The following is a 17724-nucleotide window of genomic DNA, read 5'->3' as shown; positions in this document are numbered from 1 at the left end:
CTTCAAAGGTCTTGTCTTGCTATTGTTACTATCGGTCTTGTTGTTGTTGCCGTTGATCATCCATTCATCCTTATCCTTGAGGGTGAGCTTCAGCCTTCAATTCGCCTTCCTATCCTCGTGCTTCAGGTAGTTGCTCTCTCTCCCTCTCCCTACTCAATCAAGAACTTTACTGGCTCGTTGCTCTATATCTGATAATCTTTATATTTGATTCCTTATCTATCTATTGGCTTTGCCTTTAATATCAAATGATTCCAAAGATCAGAGTATGTTTGATTTTATGATTTTCTCCAAGACCTTATTTTTCAACAAAAATAATTATTCAATACTTACCACAGAACTATATGATTCAATTCATAACGTTTACTTGAGTTCATCATAAGTCACTGCTATTGTTGGGTTGTTAAGTGTAGTCACCAATAAGAAGAAGAAAGATAATGATCTTTTTCCCCCTTTTGAAATTCACATGAAGCTGTATGTATTTTTTTAGGTGATGAAGCTGTATGTATTTGTATGAATTCTAAATGAAGTCATACTACCTTCATTATTGTTTGTAAGGTGTTTAAAATATTTTGTACATATTTCTTTAAAAATTTTATTATGTTGCTTGATTTATTAAAAAAATCACAACATTTTTAATCATTATATACCGTTATTAATTTTTTAAATCATATCTTTATTGAATTTCAATTATTTACTTAAGAAAAAGTGATGGCTTTAATATATTTATGAATGGGAAGGCATGCATATACTGTACTATTTAGGATTGTTTGATTTATGATCTGCTCCAAGACTTATAGCCGTGTTTGTTTAGGATAGTTTTGTTTTTAAATATTGCATCTATTTTTTGTGTTTAAGTGTGCTCAATCATGTGCTCAAGCTTCGATATTTTTATGTGTAATTTCACTGCCATAATTTAATATTAAGTATTGGATGATATGTTTTTATTTAAATTATTTTATTTTATTATGATCGATTTGACTTTTGGTTGACTCTTAATTCAACTCCAGTTGAACCCCTGACCCTTGATCTCAACTGGTTTAATGGTCGATTTAATTTTCAGTACCTTGATAAATACTTTTCACTGTGTAGCATTTAGGTTATTTTTTTAATTATATATAGTATATTAATAAAAAAGCCCATGTCATTGACAAGTTGTACTATATTTTAAAAATTCGTAAAAATAAGATAAGAGTATTATTAAATAAACAGTAATTGATGCTGTTTTGGAAATTCAAAATGATGATAAATATATATATATATATATATATTGAATGTGAAATATGAAAACATAAATTTCAATAGTCAGTTTCACGTTCGGTACGATGATGGATTGAAAAATAAATAAATAATATTATCGTTGAATGAATTTGGAATATATTCGAGGGAATAAAAAAATATCGTGGAATAGCAGCCATTAACAAATGACAAATTGTATGTAGTCATTATGGTCGCATTCATTTGGGTCTTTCCTTTTGCGTCTCAAGCCGACTTAATTAATTAATTAAGTAATTAATTGCATAATCTAAGCTGCATTTGTTTTAACTTATTTCATAAAATAAGCACTTATTTTTTTAATATATATATATATATCTTGTAAATCTTTATGATGTTTGTTTAAATTTTTAAAAATAATTAGAATTTTAGAAGGCTACTTTAAGTAGTTTTTGAAAATAATCTAATACAATAAATAAAAGTATGTGCTTTAAGAAGGTGAGATATGTGAAGATATTATAAAATTTTAAAATAATATAATAATAAATTATTTTCATGAAATAAAAAAAGATATCATAAAATTTAAAAGTAACTAATTAATAATTACTTTTTTGTTATTATAACCAAATATAAAATAATGTCTATTTTTTATAAAATTTATACAAAATAATTTTTTATTTTCTAAAATCTCTAAACTACATAAAAATTACTTATTTTTTAACTTTAAACAAATGGGTTCTTTATTAATCAAACTGACTCTTTAAATCGCGCAAGTAAAAGCAAAGTTTGATCATAAATTCCCAAATAACTTCCAAAAATTTGATGATCGTGTATTTTGTATAAGGAGGCTAATATTTATAGGAGGATACATGTGATATTTTGCCTTTCTTCCTTATTGTTTGTCTTTTTCCATAAGTTCATGATTATATATGTATAATCATTTTATAAGTCCATCACATGCTCATTATCGGTGTGAACTGGCAAAATTCAAATTTAATTACTTAATGGCCAAAAAATACAAATTGAATTACTTAAATTTAAAGTTTTTAATATTTAAGTTTTGACATTAAATTTAGTTTTTAAAGCATGATAGTTACTATGAATTATGATGTTATTATTTTAATTTCAGATTATGTATATACACTTAAATAAAAAATTTTTAAGGCATAGATTACACCAAATTAAATTAAATTTTCAAATTGATAAAAAAAAATCATACCCATCATTGACATGTGGTTCCCAGTAACATGATTGGCTGAGCCTGCCCTTTCTATAGTTTGTACAAAAATACACGAGTCGAGAACAATTAAGTTTCCAGAAGCTCTTTTAGATAATCTTTGCGCTAGGAACAATGGCGCAGCCAGTAAGGTTCTAACCGAGGCGCGTCCATTGTCGGTTGAAAACTTTTTTTTTTTTTTGGCCAATGGTTGAAAACTATTTAATAGAAGCCCTTTTAGATTTATAATAGTCAAAATATAAGATATTGATTAATTCTTTTGTTTTTTATTATACCATTACTTCATTGATTATTTATTTTTATAAAAAATTTATTGAAATTTCAACCATCAATGTTAAAATATTTATTGAAGATATAATTAAAAAATTTGTACAATTTTTTAAAAAAAATTAATATTACAACTAAGTTTTTTTAGAATTGCAAAGTCATTGTCTATGTCTTATATTGAGAAATATAGGGAGGAGTAGACAAGAACTAATGAATTACTCCTTGAGGACCACAATATAATGTACCAAATCTTAAAAATAAAAGTTATTTTTAATCAAATCTTACTTTTTAATAAAGTAATTACCTACTTTTTAATTAATTTTATTTTTTTATATTTATCCTTATTAAATACCTTACAATAAATATAAAGTCATTATCAATAGGGGTACTTTGAAAAAATAAGGCAGTGATTATATTTTAAAAAATTAAAAATATCTTACATTTTTGAATATCCAACTCCTCAAAAAATACTTTACATTTTTAATGGAGGAAGCATATTTTAGAAGTCTTACTTGATTAAATATATAAGGCATTCTGGATAATTTTTATAATTATTTTTTTAACTATACCCTTATATCATTCATTACTATTTTTGAAAAAAAATAATGTATTAAAATTTTAATTGTCATTATCAAAGAGTAAATTTTTTAAAAAATTAACATTTTAAATAATATTTTTTGAAAACTATGAATTAGTTATCAATGACTAAGAGTTTGATTTGAAGGGAGTAAATAATAAAATTAAAATTTTGGGAGAATTACTTTGAAGTCGTCACAATGCATTTAAGTATCATACTCCCTCCGAACCATAATATAATGCATTCTTTATAAGTCTTATTTGATCTAAAATATATGATACTTTTTCTGTCTCAAATTATAAAATACTTTTAGATAAAATTTTATATACCAATAAACTTCATTAATATAATTAACAACCTTATCTTTCTAAAATAAATATATAAATTTTTAAAAATACTCATCATTTAATATATTGAAAAGAGAAAGGATGAAAATTAATCATAGTGAGACAAAGGGTAATATTGAAATTGGTATATTTAATTAAACTTTAATTTACACAAAGTATTTTATATTTTAAAATAAAAAAACTCTTTTAAAAATACCCTATAATTTGAGACGGAGAGAGTATTAGGTAATTTTTACAATTATTTTTTCAATTGTACCCTTACTTTATTTATTACTCTTTTAAAAAAATGATACATTGAAATTTTAATAACCATTATCAAAAATATATATAGAGTATTTAATGAGAGTATAATTAAAAAGATGAATTTTTTTAAAAAAATTAAAGTTTCAACAACATGAATTAATTATTAATATTTTATATTTTGATCTGGTGGGAGTAAGATAAACTTATTAAAGTAAAAGTCGATTGTCATTTTTTCTTTATTAAGTCACCTTGTGTTTGCTCAAAAAAAAAAAAAGTCACCTTGTGAAAGTTTTTTGGCTCATGACCTTATGATAGTAAAATGTAATTGTAGAGAATTTGTGTGTAATTCTGTCAAAAAATAAAAAAATAAAAAAATTTGACGTGGCAGAATACAGTTATGATGGCAGGTGAAGAAGATCCAACCACTCCCAGAGGTGGCATTCATGGATGCGGTGAAGTGTCAATATATAATTGGCTCACGTGGCTCAGACTGACGCTCATTTCAGAATCAGACAAATTAAATGACAAAGTCTACCTCTGCCAATCTCTTTGTCTTCCTCATCTGCCTCTTGGTCGCTGTCCCATGAATTGCCATGCATGTGTGTCAACATGTAATTTTTTTTTAATAAATTTTATATTTATTGGAACAAAAGTTAACACTGGTCATGCACAAAGAGCTTATCTGCAAACTTTGATTTCTTTAAATGGGATAAAATATTAAAGGCATAAGTAAGTTATAATCTCTTAAATTAATTTATTCTAATTATTGATTTCATTTTTTAAATTTAATTAAAAAGAAAATAACAATATCAAAATTTGTCGATATACATAACAGAATATTAATGACAAGTATGTAGTTTATTGAAAGGAACTGCAATTATTTAGTTAGAAAAAATGCTCTATAATTTAAGAAAATGAAAGAACAAAACATAGTATAAATGCTTATATTTAAAAATTATATTATTTTGAGGGTTACTTTATTTTTATTTAGCTATATATACACATTAAGTTATCAATATAATTTACATATTACATTATTTTAAGGGACAATTTGTGTTTTAAAATTTGAAGCGCTCAAATAATAATTTAAGAAAATAAAATTAAATTAGATGAACTAAATTAATAACTAAAGTAAATTTTATGGTTTGAAAAGTTTCATTACCCCAATATTAATATATGGAAACCACTTATTTTACTTAGTAAAAAATCACTGTCACACCAATGAGCAATGAGGGATGAGTTTAATGAAAAAATTTAATTTTTATTATAACATGATAAATTAATATTTAAATTTTATAAAGAAAATATTTATATTTAATGCATTATCTTATCTTGAATAAAATGGTATCCAATATAATATATTTACCAAACTCAACTATTGATAAACTATTTAAAGTTCGGCTTGTCTCGTGATCCATGTAATACACAGAAATAATGACTGATTTATTATTATATAATAAATGTTCAACATAACAAATGCACAAGAACGGATATGTAGAAGTAGAACCGATGCCTATTAGGGAGCACATTTGGTGTTCATCAGGGACATGCATTCATCACTCCTCAAATAATTTGAATCGTTTAGATTAAACTACTTTTTTTATTTTTTATTTTTTAAATAAAATTTATAAAATTTTACATAAATATATTTATTATTAACATGTATTATTTATATTTAATTAGATGAGTCTAAATTTAATATTATTTTTTTATAAATTGACCATACAAATTTAGTTTGTACTGTTTAAATTTAAAATTTTTAATTTATATACTATCAGATTCAAAATAGTTCAAAGTAAATTTATTTCTTTAATTTATAAAAATTATAAAAATAATGTTAAATTTAGACTGATTTAATTAAATATAAATGATATATGTTATTAATAAATATATTTATTCAAAATTTTATTTTTTTATTTTAAAAAATAAAAATTTTAAAATAAATAATTTAATTTGGATCATTTAAATTGTTTTAAGAGTGACGAGCACGGCGAGCACTAAATGTGCTCCCATGCTTATTACTCGGCCTGTAAAGTCCAATGCCATATAAATATACAATAATTAGTGCATGGAAATGGAATTTATTTGTTATTCAACTTTTCACTTATAACATACCAATACCAAAATGATTTAAATTTAATAAAAACAGCAGTTATGATGACAAAAAATAATTATTTAAAATTAAAATAATTGAAATCTTAGCTTTTTGTCTTCAAAAAGTATGTGTAAATTTCAAATAATTTAATTTTCATTACGATATTTAGTATAATTGTTAAATTTAATAAGTTTGATTTTTATTTTAATTTCTTCGATTGACATAAAATGTATAATTTATGTCATGTTATATTATTTATAAGTTGTAACTTGCCTTAATTTTTGTACATTATATAAAAACGTTTGTTTTGTCTAACATACTGTACAAAACGTGTTTAGTTGATACTCCCTCCGGTTCTATTTATAAGTCATTTCTACCAACCTCATCAATACCAATACAATAAAAGTACAAGGAATAAAAGTAAGTAAAATTCCAAACATACCCCTATATAACAAATCTAAAAAATAATGTCCTGTTACTTTTTCTCTCTCATGAAGGGTAATTTTGGAAATACCTCTCAAATATTACCTAAAAGACGCACCGTGACTTATAAATGGAACCAAATACACCTTCTAAAATTGGACTTATAAATGGGACCGGAGGGAGTATATGATAAAAACCGTAATTCAAATATAATTATCTTCATAAAAGACAAAATATTTAGCCACCTGAGACTAGTTTAGGCGGTAAAGGTGTGGCGTGGGTAGAGGTTAACTGTTCAAACCTTCATGTGTGTGTGTAAACTGTAAAAGCATACTAAATAATTTAAATAAAAAAAGTACAAAATATAATGAGTGTAATTTAATTTTCGAGTATTAAGTATCTTTATTTTTTAATTGAAATAATTTTAGTTCAAAATTTTTAAAAAAAGTTACAATTTTGCCTTATTGTTAGGGTTGGTTTTTTGTCCGACTTTCCTTGCCATGTGGGGACACTTGATATTTAAAAAAAAAAAATAGGTGTTTTCCCTCTCTCTTCCCCTTTGTTTCTCACTCTCAATCCCCTACCTCTTTAATGTGCTTGAGAATCGCTATTGTCACGGGGAATGCTTTGCCAGGGTTTCAATCCTTTCCTCATTTTTGAAGGGTTTTAACCCTGACGATGTGAAAAAATTACTAAAAGTTTTTAGACAAAGATTGCTCCAATTAAAATATAAGGATATTTAAAAATTTTTGAGACATTTTTACCCCTTAACCTAAAAAGTATGAAAGGATGTCATTAAGATATACTAGATAAACTCTATACATAATTATATTTTGTATCACTCTCTGTCCGAATAATCGAATGGATGAATGCACGCGTAAGAGATTATCTAGTTTACAGGATTTTCTATTTTGATTAGTATTACATATTTGTATAATTTTTTTATTTTTGATGAAATGAAGAAATATAGTATATGAATAGTCGAATGGATGAATGCGTAAGAAATTATCTAGTTTAGACGATATTCGATTTTGAATTTCACTTTTTTTTGAAAAAAGATTTTCAATAATATATACCACATATTTGTAAATTTTTTTCTTTTCGGTGAAATGAAGAAATATAGTATACGGATAGTCGAATGCATGAACGCAGTTATATTGATTTTACTTGCCTTTGTCTGGGGAATTTGTGATCAAAAAGAGAACTACTTATCTCGTCAAAATGAAATCTCTTCTTGGTAATACTTTGAAACTCATGGTACTAGAAAGGGATTTACAAGGCTGCAGACATCATCAAAAAAAACTCTCCACTGGAAGGTTAGTAACAGAGAAGACATCTCTTTTACTTGCACTCATTGGTGGAAACATATTCAGGTTCAGCCAAATCTTTAAGAGATTATCTGCTTGTTTGGATAAGACATAAAATTGATTTTCTGAGCCAAATTGATTTTTTAGTGAAAGTTATCCAAACAGCAATATTTTTAAGTAATTGATTATTAGCCAAAAATTGATTTTTGATATAATCTCCCAAAGGCAGCTTCCCAAGATTAAAAATCAATTTTTGATATAATTCTACTGTTACAATATTAATATAATTTAAACTTTTATAATTAATCAAATATATAATTTAAATAATATATTTTACTTCTTAAATAAACTTTAACAATTTAATAACATTAGATATACATTTATCAATAATTTAATTTTGAAAAGTAATTTTCTTTACGGTAATTTGCATAGCTAAAATTGATTTTGACTGAATTATTCAAATATTTTTAATTCTATTAAAATTAATTTCAAAAAAATAGTATCCAAACAGATTCTATTATAACATAATTGATTATAATCAAAATTAATTATATTAATCAATTATTTTTATAATCAATTATACCCAACTGAAATTCAAATGGATTCTATAACGCTCACAAAGGTATCTGATTTTACTATTAAAAGTCCCAACTTGGACTGCTTCTTGTTGGAATAGTTCTACTATCAAAGCTTTGTATGATGAAGCAATTGTTAAGTTCATACTTAGCACTCCAATATCATTCATTGATGGAAAGGATAAACTCGTATTGGGTACTGAGCATTATTTTGCCAAAGAGGGTTCACTAAGCTATTGCTTATTATAACAACTAGCCCTTATGCAAATGAATGTATTTGGAATTTTCTTTGGAAATTGTACCTTCCTCATAAGACTCTGCTTTTCATTTGGAAGCTAATTCACATGGCTATTTTTATAGATGATGTTTTAAATACTCATCATTTAAATTGCTCTCTGCACTGAGTTTTTGGCTGTGACACCCAATAAATCATAAATTATCTCTTTTGTGAATGTCCACTCATTAAAGTTATTTAGCTTGGAGCTCTGTCCATCATATCTTTATTCGTTTCAGAGATTGGTCTCTCAATGAATTTTATAAGTTTTGAAGGTTTTGTATCAAAACCAAGAAATAGAGTTGTTAGTAAATATTTTCCTCTTACTTCATAAAGTTTAGATGTTCAGGAATCTTTCCCTTTATCAAAATATGAAAAAAGTGTCTGAATCTTTCATTCAGGATTTTAAGCAAGATCTACTCTGCATTAGATCTACTTATAATTGGAAACATGCTAATGGATTCGATCTTTTAATTCATCATATATGAAATACAGAGTTTGCAAATGATAAGAGCATAAGAACATCATTGCATCAATTACCATATTAGGAAATTCATACATGTAAGTTCAAGAAAATAAAGAAACCTTATTGTTCAATGAACATTTTCTTGAATGGTATAGAACATTAGCATCTCATCCTTTATGGATCTGACTTGATAGCACCTGACATCTTCATGGCGGTTTGTCTTCGAAGTGTACTCCTTTAGATCAATAACTTCTAGCAAAATCATTGGGATTCTTCTATCCAACTTGGTGATTTGGTGCTAAAACTCAACAAAGGAAATTTATTTCCTCCTTTAAAGTCACAAAATTCTTTACCAAGACATAAAGCAGATACTCCAGCATTTTACTCGTGTTTCTTTTCAGAAATGTAGTTATAATTATACCAATTACAAACTGTATTTTTCTACTTTTGTTTTTACTGTCAAGTTTTGAACCTTTGATTTTGTATTTCTGTTTTATTTGTTAATATAGTCAATTTGTTAATGAGACAGCAGCGTAGGTCCAAAATTATGACATTCTAGAATAGAAGTTTTAAAGTCGTTTTGGTCCAAATTATTGTTGATTTTTGTATTTCAGTTCGCAAATAGAGTTGTTTTGGTCAATTTGAAAACTTTTTGACACGCGACTATTTATTCACAAATTAAAGTATTGAATTCAAATTCTAAAAATATAACTGCGGCTGCATGATTTAATTTGAATTAGTCTGGATCTCATTAAAATCTTATCAACATGGAGCAAGCTCAAGATACGTGGGCACTACACAGAAAAAAAGACTTTGCTTACCGTATTCCAATTTTTTTTATCAATGAGTTGTATGAGATGCACATACAAAATAAGATAAATAAAAAAGAGGAAAAACAAAGTTACGGGTACGTATAATTTCATCAAATTTTACATTTAATTCTTGTAGTTTTTCATTATTTTCTGTTCAAGCAAGATTGAGTGATGTTTTTTTTTAAATATCTGATGATGTTACATTACAAGGATTATAAGAATAAAAATATTAAAAAATTTATAGAAATTTAAAATAAAATTTGATAAAATTATATGGACAAATGATTGTATTTTTAAATAAAAAATTAAGTGTTAATGCTAATTATGAACTTTGCATGAAATCTTGACCAAGAAACGCATGAGATCCCCAGCATCTAAAACGTTAAAGAATAACTAAAAGTGTAATCAATTTCACGGCAATTAACTAAATTATGATTAACTCAAAATTTAAAGTAGAAAGCGTGGGAACAAAAAAAGTTGGCATGTGCAGGCGAAAAATTGTCATTTTTGACCAAAAGTGTTTCCAATGATGATAGAACATTGGAACCATAATAATTGGGTTATCTTTCTATCTAAAAGAAAAGGAAAATTCATATGTGCAAGATCACCTTATAAATTCTCAAAAAGAAATTTCGTCAAAAGTATTACTTCCAGCACACGAGATAAGATTATTTCTAAATTTTTTGTGGTCCATATAATATATAATACATTTTGCAAAGTTGCATTTAGGTAAAAGGTTACATGCAAGGGAGAACATGTTTTCAATGACTATGTATTTAATAAAGATGATTTTTTTTAATAAAAGTTAGTTTAATTGATTAAGATTTGATCATAAATTATAAAGTCATGTGATTAGTTCTCACTATAGATGTGATAATCCTATTGATTGATGATTTATGAGTACATTTATAAATGCTTGTTAAATCTGGATACACGTTCTAAACTTTGTTGAAATTCAATTCAACTAAACTTGACTTTGTAAAGGTAAATTTAAAATTCTTTCTTTAGAAAATATTAATGATTTAATTATCTTTTATATGTTTAATGAAATAGTTAAAAGTGATTTACACACCCTCACACTACAGGATTAGATGGAATATAATAGTTTATTTTATAACAATCCTCCATCCATTTAATATTATAAAATATTTTTAAAATATCATGTTAAAAAATATAAAGCATTTTGAATCTTATAAGGTGTAATTAATAAGTTTTTCTTACTCAAAAGTACTCTTAATTAAAGACATAATTAATAAAAAAATTTAATTGAGACATACTATTAAATAACAGTAAACATGTAAAAAATGTGTAGTTTTAAAAGCAATTAACTGGCTTATTAAAATTAAAAGTGTAATTCAATTAAAAAAAACTTGTATACTTAACTTTATATACTTAATGTGTTTGTTTTTAATTAAATCAAGATATATTGATCTTATATAAATTTTTTATTATATAATAAAAACTCTTGTCATTAATTTTATTAATATATTAAAATTTATTTATCATTATTTAATTGAATATAAATATATTTAAATATATAAAATAAATGACATTAATTTTGCCCATTCAATTAAAAGTACTTTATGGAATAGTCTTGACTTTTAAAATGTTATAGTAATATTTTTTTTTTAAAAAAAAAATCAACATCATTAAATAATTTGAACGACGTGTCGTAAATCTTGACAATAGTTCTGGCAACCTTAGAAACCATGAACGGTAAAAGATTGGGATGGGATTTGACTAGTCTCGGCGCGTGGTTTAGTCTGTGTTTATCTCTCTAACTTAATTTTATTTAATGTTCCTTCATATTAACTTCACTCAGTTCCTGAGACGGCGCATTAATATTATTGTTCATCTCATCGATCCACAATACAATGCCCAAACATCTTCCTTCTTCATCGTCCCTTGCCTAATTATTATACTACTTTATTTTTCTCAAATTATTTATAATTATAATAATTAAAGATTAAGTAATATTATATTATTCTATGCTTCTCTCTCCCTCTCCAGATTTCCTGCCTCTGCAGTGACTGAACAAAGGTAACGTGGTTCATATTTGTTAGAAGACGACAAATCCCCAAGCTCTCGTCTCTGTTTAGTGTTTTCATCTTGGACGTTGTAATTATTATTGTATTATTTAATTTTTTAGGAGTACTTCACGGTTATATAAAAATGGATCAACTCGTCTTTCTTCTTGTTTTAATTACTAATAATTTTGAAGCTTCATTATTTAGACAGAGACAGCTCAGTGACCAATCCACCATTGATGAGCTCCATAGCTTTCCCGCGAAATAGAACGAAACCCACCATTCTGTTTTCCTTATTCCATGGAAACTTCATGTTGACGATTTCCATTTTTCTACGTATTACGTATCGATCTTTTATTATTATTATTATTATTATTATTATTATTATTTGGTCTTTGGGCGGAAATTTTCCCGTGGCTCTGTTTTTCCTGGAAAATTAGTCGCTATTTGAATTCGTCACGCTCGGGAGGAAATGCGCGTTCACCATATTGTCCATTGTAAAGTCAAAATGCGAGATTTAATTCAAGTCTTTGTCCCAAGCTTCTCCTCACGCCATCGTTACAAAACTGACCAAATCCACGGACTTTTCATTTCTTAATTCTGCCTCTCCTCTGATCTTCCTCGAAATCGTTTCTTTTCTTGGTTCACTAGGGGTGGATACTCTCCTGGGTATTTCTCATTTCCTGTAAAGATTTCACATTTAGTTGAACGCGCCATTCTTTCCCTCGTTAAATTACTGAGTTTTTGAGAGCTTTTCTGTCGTTCAATATCTATTCTCTCTCTCTCTCTCTCACTCTCTCTCTCTCTATACATAAATACATATATTTTTTTGCTTGGGTGATTCAGCTATAGGGGCTTCTAAGGCAACGTAGTTGTACTTAGAGAGGCTGTAACGGATCTCGTCCTTAAAAGGAGCTACTTTAAATTAACAAGCACTCCGAATATCTTGCTTGCTTCGAGGTTTTTTAAGAATTGTTGTTTTGACAGTTGATTTTGATACTTTCAGTTGAGACCGGCTTTTGGAGAGAGCAAAACAAGTTCATTTTACTGGGTTCATCTACCTCTTGATAGTCAATTCATCTTTTTTTTTTTTTTAATACAAGCGAGGTGAGGAAAAAATGAGGGATGAAAGAAGAAGAAGAAAGCTGCGTCTCAGCAAGATCTATTCATTCACCTGTGGGAGATCATCATTCAAAGAAGATTATTCAAATATTGGAGGAAGAGGCTATTCGAGGGTTGTCTTCTGCAATGAACCGAACAGCCCTGAGGCTGCAATTCAGAATTATCCAGATAATTCTGTCAGTTCTACTAAATATACTCTCGCTACTTTCCTGCCTAAGTCACTGTTTGAACAGTTTAGGAGAGTAGCTAATTTTTATTTTTTAGTCACTGGTGTCTTATCCTTCACCAAACTTGCCCCTATTCGGCTGTTAGTGCTATTATTCCTCTGATAATCGTCATTGGTGCAACCATGGTGAAGGAAGGTATTGAAGATTGGCGTCGCAAAAAGCAGGTACTTTCTGCCACTTGTTGATTCTCTTTTCATACCCTTGTCAGCAAAAGTGTCATGGAATCAAAACGAGTCACGCTAGGTCTACTCATTTACGTTTTCCAGGTTCTGTTTAAATATACTATTTAGATTTTCTTGCGAGTCACAGTTCGCGTGACTAAAAAATCTATGGGATCAGCAGTGTCCAGAGGCTTAAAGAAAACCAGTGTTCGTAAAGTCATAATCCACATGATATGTAGTGCTTGAACAGGATGAATTGTGAAGGTTGTTGATATAGTTCCTATACTTGCAAATACGTTATCTCTGAGATTCCAAGTTAGATTAATTGCTGAGCTTGAAGATTCTTGATAATTTGATTTAAATATAGGATGGTCAGAAACGGAATTATATCACACATTTTCGTTATTTTTGCAGGATATTGAGGTGAACAATAGGAAAGTTCAAGTGCATAAAGGTGATGGTGTTTTCGAATATACCCAGTGGAAGAATTGATGGTAGGGGATATTGTGAAGGTGGAGAAGGATGAATTCTTTCCAGCGGACCTTCTGTTGCTTTCATCCAGCTATGATGATGCTATCTGTTATGTTGAGACCATGAATTTGGATGGAGAGACAAATTTGAAGTTGAAACAAGGATTGGAGGTAACTTCTTACTTGCAAGAGGGTTTTAACTTCAGGTATTTTAAAGGGACCGTAAAATGTGAAGATCCAAATGCAAATTTATACTCTTTTATTGGTAGCTTGGATTTTAAGGAGCTTCAATATCCTCTTTCTCCTCAGCAACTTCTTTTGAGAGACTCTAAACTCCGAAATACATCTTACATATTTGGAGCTGTTATTTTCACTGGTCACGACACTAAAGTAATACAAAATTCTACTGCTCCCCCTTCAAAGAGAAGTAGGATCGAGAAGAAGATGGACAAAGTGATATATTTCATGTTCTGTTTGCTATTGCTATTGTCATCTGTTGGATCCGTTGTCTTTGGCATCACAACAAAAGATGACTTGAAGAATGGATTGATGAAAAGGTGGTATCTAAGGCCAGATAGTTCCACAATTTTCTTTGATCCAAAAAGATCAGCAGCAGCTGCAATATATCATTCCTTAACAGCCTTAATGTTGTATAGCTACTTCATTCCAATCTCCTTGTACGTGTCAATAGAAATTGTGAAAGTCCTTCAGAGCATCTTCATCAATCAAGATATCCATATGTACTATGAAGAGGCAGACAAGCCTGCTCATGCCCGTACTTCAAACTTGAATGAAGAACTTGGCCAGGTTGACACAATACTTTCTGATAAAACTGGCACTCTGACCTGCAACTCAATGGAGTTCATTAAATGTTCAGTTGCTGGGGTGGCTTATGGACGTGGTATTACAGAGGTTGAGAAGTCTATGGGTAGAAGAAAAGGCTCGCCATTGATCCATGAACAGGTTAATGGCATAGAATTAGATGAAATCAGGGATTCTACTGATGCCCAAAACGCCCATCAAAGGTTTTAATTTTTCAGACGAAAGGATAACGAATGGCAAATGGGTTAATGAGCCAAATGCTGATATTATCCAAAAGTTTTTCCGCTTATTGGCAATCTGTCATACAGCCATACCTGAAGTGGACGAGGACACAGGAAAAGTCTCGTATGAGGCTGAATCTCCAGATGAAGCAGCATTTGTTATTGCAGCTAGAGAACTTGGCTTTGAGTTCTACAAAAGGACTCAGACTAGTGTGTCAATTCATGAGTTGGATCTAGTTTCTGGCAAGAAAGTTGAAAGGTCTGTTTCTTTGATCGGTTGTCTTTTCTTTTCGCTTTGTTCTTTTTACCCAATGATTGCTTATACAAATTTTTTAGGTTGGATTCTCAGTGCAGAGGGCACATGCAATCTCATAAGTATTTGTTTGTAACAGCAATAGTTATATTTTTCTGTTTCTCCTGAGTTCTCTGAAAAATAAATAAATAGAACAGCTTGAAATAGTAATTTCTTTTCTGCTGTTGGTCTAGACGGTGTTTGGAAATCCATTTGCAGGCTTAATTTTAAACAAACTTAGTTTACAAATCTAACTCTGAACGATGTTGGGAAAACTGGGGATTGGAAAGACAATTTCAATTTTTAAAACGGAGGCTTCAGAGTAGCCAGACATGGATGGATGGTAAACTGAGTTTTCTAAACCTCTTTGAATCTTTAAACTGAAATCCTAACATGTTTTCAATAGTTGCCGTTGGGGCATGAAGTTTAAGGAGATTTTTCAGTCCTTGCTTTTTTGAGAACCTAGACTAAATCTTCTTGTTCAAATAGGTGAATTTCCAACCTGGCTTACACTTGTGGGTCCTGAAATTTTGACTTCCTTAGACAGGGACAAAGTGCAGCTAATGATTTGATATTATTTTGTAATGTCTTAATTGTGAAAAAATTGGTTAGAATGTTGTTCAAGCCATCTTTACTTTTCTTAATATCTGTTCATGTTCCTTCTAGTGAACTGTCATGGTGTTTGAGATTTCAATTTATTTCTTCACACTAATCGATGCTAAGTGCAATGACTTCTATAATGTGGTGTCCATGATTCAACTGTTGTCAGCTACTGTTGATTGGAAATTTCTTTTTCCGACGTCAAGTGCCGATTAATAGGATATTAGATATTCAATGACTTGGTTCATTTTGCAGGGTCTACAAACTTCTCAATGTTTTAGAATTTAATAGCGCAAGGAAGCGAATGTCAGTTATAGTGAAAGATGAAGAGGGAAAAATTTTGCTACTCAGTAAAGGCGCTGACAGGTTTGAGATAAACCAACCTCTAAAAGTGTAAATAATTTTTTTAAGCTCTTACTTCACCTTTCACCATATTGACTAGCCATTTGTCATGTTATGTGCAGTGTCATGTTTGAAAGGCTTGCCAAGAGTGGGAGAGAGTTTGAAGAGAAAACCATGAAGCATGTGCATGAATATGCTGATGCAGGTCTTAGGACCCTCATACTAGCCTATCGTGAACTAGATGAAGAAGAATATAAGGAGTTTGATGAGAAATTTTCTGAAGCCAAAAACTCAGTCAGTGCAGATAAGGAAACGCTAATTGGTGAAGTATCAGATAACGTTGAGAGGAATCTAATCCTCCTTGGTGCCACTGCAGTAGAGGACAAACTCCAGAATGGCGTGAGTTAGAAAAATACCATATGTTTCTTGCATAGGCGAATATTTATTAATTAGAACAGGATTTAAAAGGATGCCTCTTTTCTTCTTCTTTTCTTAGGTTCCTGATTGCATCGATAAGCTTGCTCAAGCAGAATTAAAATTTGGGTTTTGACTGGGGATAAAATGGAGACTGCCATCAATATTGGGTATTATATTGTGATATGCCTCTTTGATGTTGGCTGGAATAACTTTGTAAGATATCTGACATTTTTCTGTATAAAATTGCAGTTTTGCTTGTAGTTTGCTTAGACAAGGAATGAAGCAGATTATCATTCATCTGGAGACTCCAGAAATTCAAACATTGGAGAAGGAGGGGGACAAAATTTCCATTGCCAAGGTAAAACAAGTTTTAGCTGTTTACCTAGTTCTTGTGAATATGTGGTTTGCATATGGAGCATTGATTTTTAGTTCCTGATTACTAAAGATGCAATGCATGGTTGCATACCTGGACTTATAAGATGTTACTTACATGATGTGATAGATTTTCTTCTTTTATTCCGTTAATTTCCATTTGTTTTACCATTATTAAGCTTTCCGTTAGAAGATAGTCTCCTCATATATTTATGCTGATTCATCTTTTAAGGCATCAAGAGAAAGTGTCCGCCACCAGATATCTGAAGGCCGAGCCCAGCTTGCTGGATCCAGTGGGACCTCTCAGCAAGCATTTGCTCTGATTATTGATGGAAAATCTCTTGTTTATGCTCTAGAGGATGAAATGAAGAACATGTTTCTGGACCTTGCAATTAGCTGTGCATCTGTTATCTGCTGTCGCTCCTCGCCCAAGCAGAAGGCATTGGTACGTCCAAATCTATTTTGTCTTTCCTCTCTTCTTAGAGATAATGCCATCATTCATGTCAGTTCATCAGAATATTTTCTTTTTATTGGTTTCTTCCTTCAAGGTCACGAGACTGGTTAAATCTGGCACTGGAAAAACTACATTAGCTATTGGTGATGGAGCTAATGATGTGGGGATGCTTCAAGAGGCAGATATAGGGATTGGAATCAGTGGCGTTGAAGGAATGCAGGTAACCTGGGTAGTTGCCAAAGTTTAATTAGCTTTTCCTTTCATTTCATTTTCTAACACCCTTTATTTTCCTAAACCTATATCAGGCGCTGTTATGTCTAGTGATGTTGCAATTTTGCACAGTTCAGATATTTGGAACGGTT

The 17724-nt window shown here is 29.3% G+C and overlaps 2 pseudogenes; both read left to right on the top strand.

Moving 5' to 3' along the window:
• Window positions 1-2545: 2545 nt before the first annotated feature.
• LOC129297470 (U4 spliceosomal RNA) lies at window positions 2546-2657 on the top strand (annotated as a pseudogene).
• A 9521-nt stretch (window positions 2658-12178) lies between these two features.
• On the top strand, window positions 12179-17582 carry LOC129297469 (putative phospholipid-transporting ATPase 9; annotated as a pseudogene).
• Window positions 17583-17724: the final 142 nt, after the last annotated feature.

Source organism: Prosopis cineraria, unplaced genomic scaffold, assembly GCF_029017545.1.
Source record: "Prosopis cineraria cultivar Desert tree isolate PC_DT_omini unplaced genomic scaffold, ASM2901754v1 PC534, whole genome shotgun sequence".
NCBI classification, from domain to species: Eukaryota; Viridiplantae; Streptophyta; class Magnoliopsida; order Fabales; family Fabaceae; genus Prosopis; species Prosopis cineraria.
This window is presented reverse-complemented; position numbering and strand designations above follow the sequence as displayed.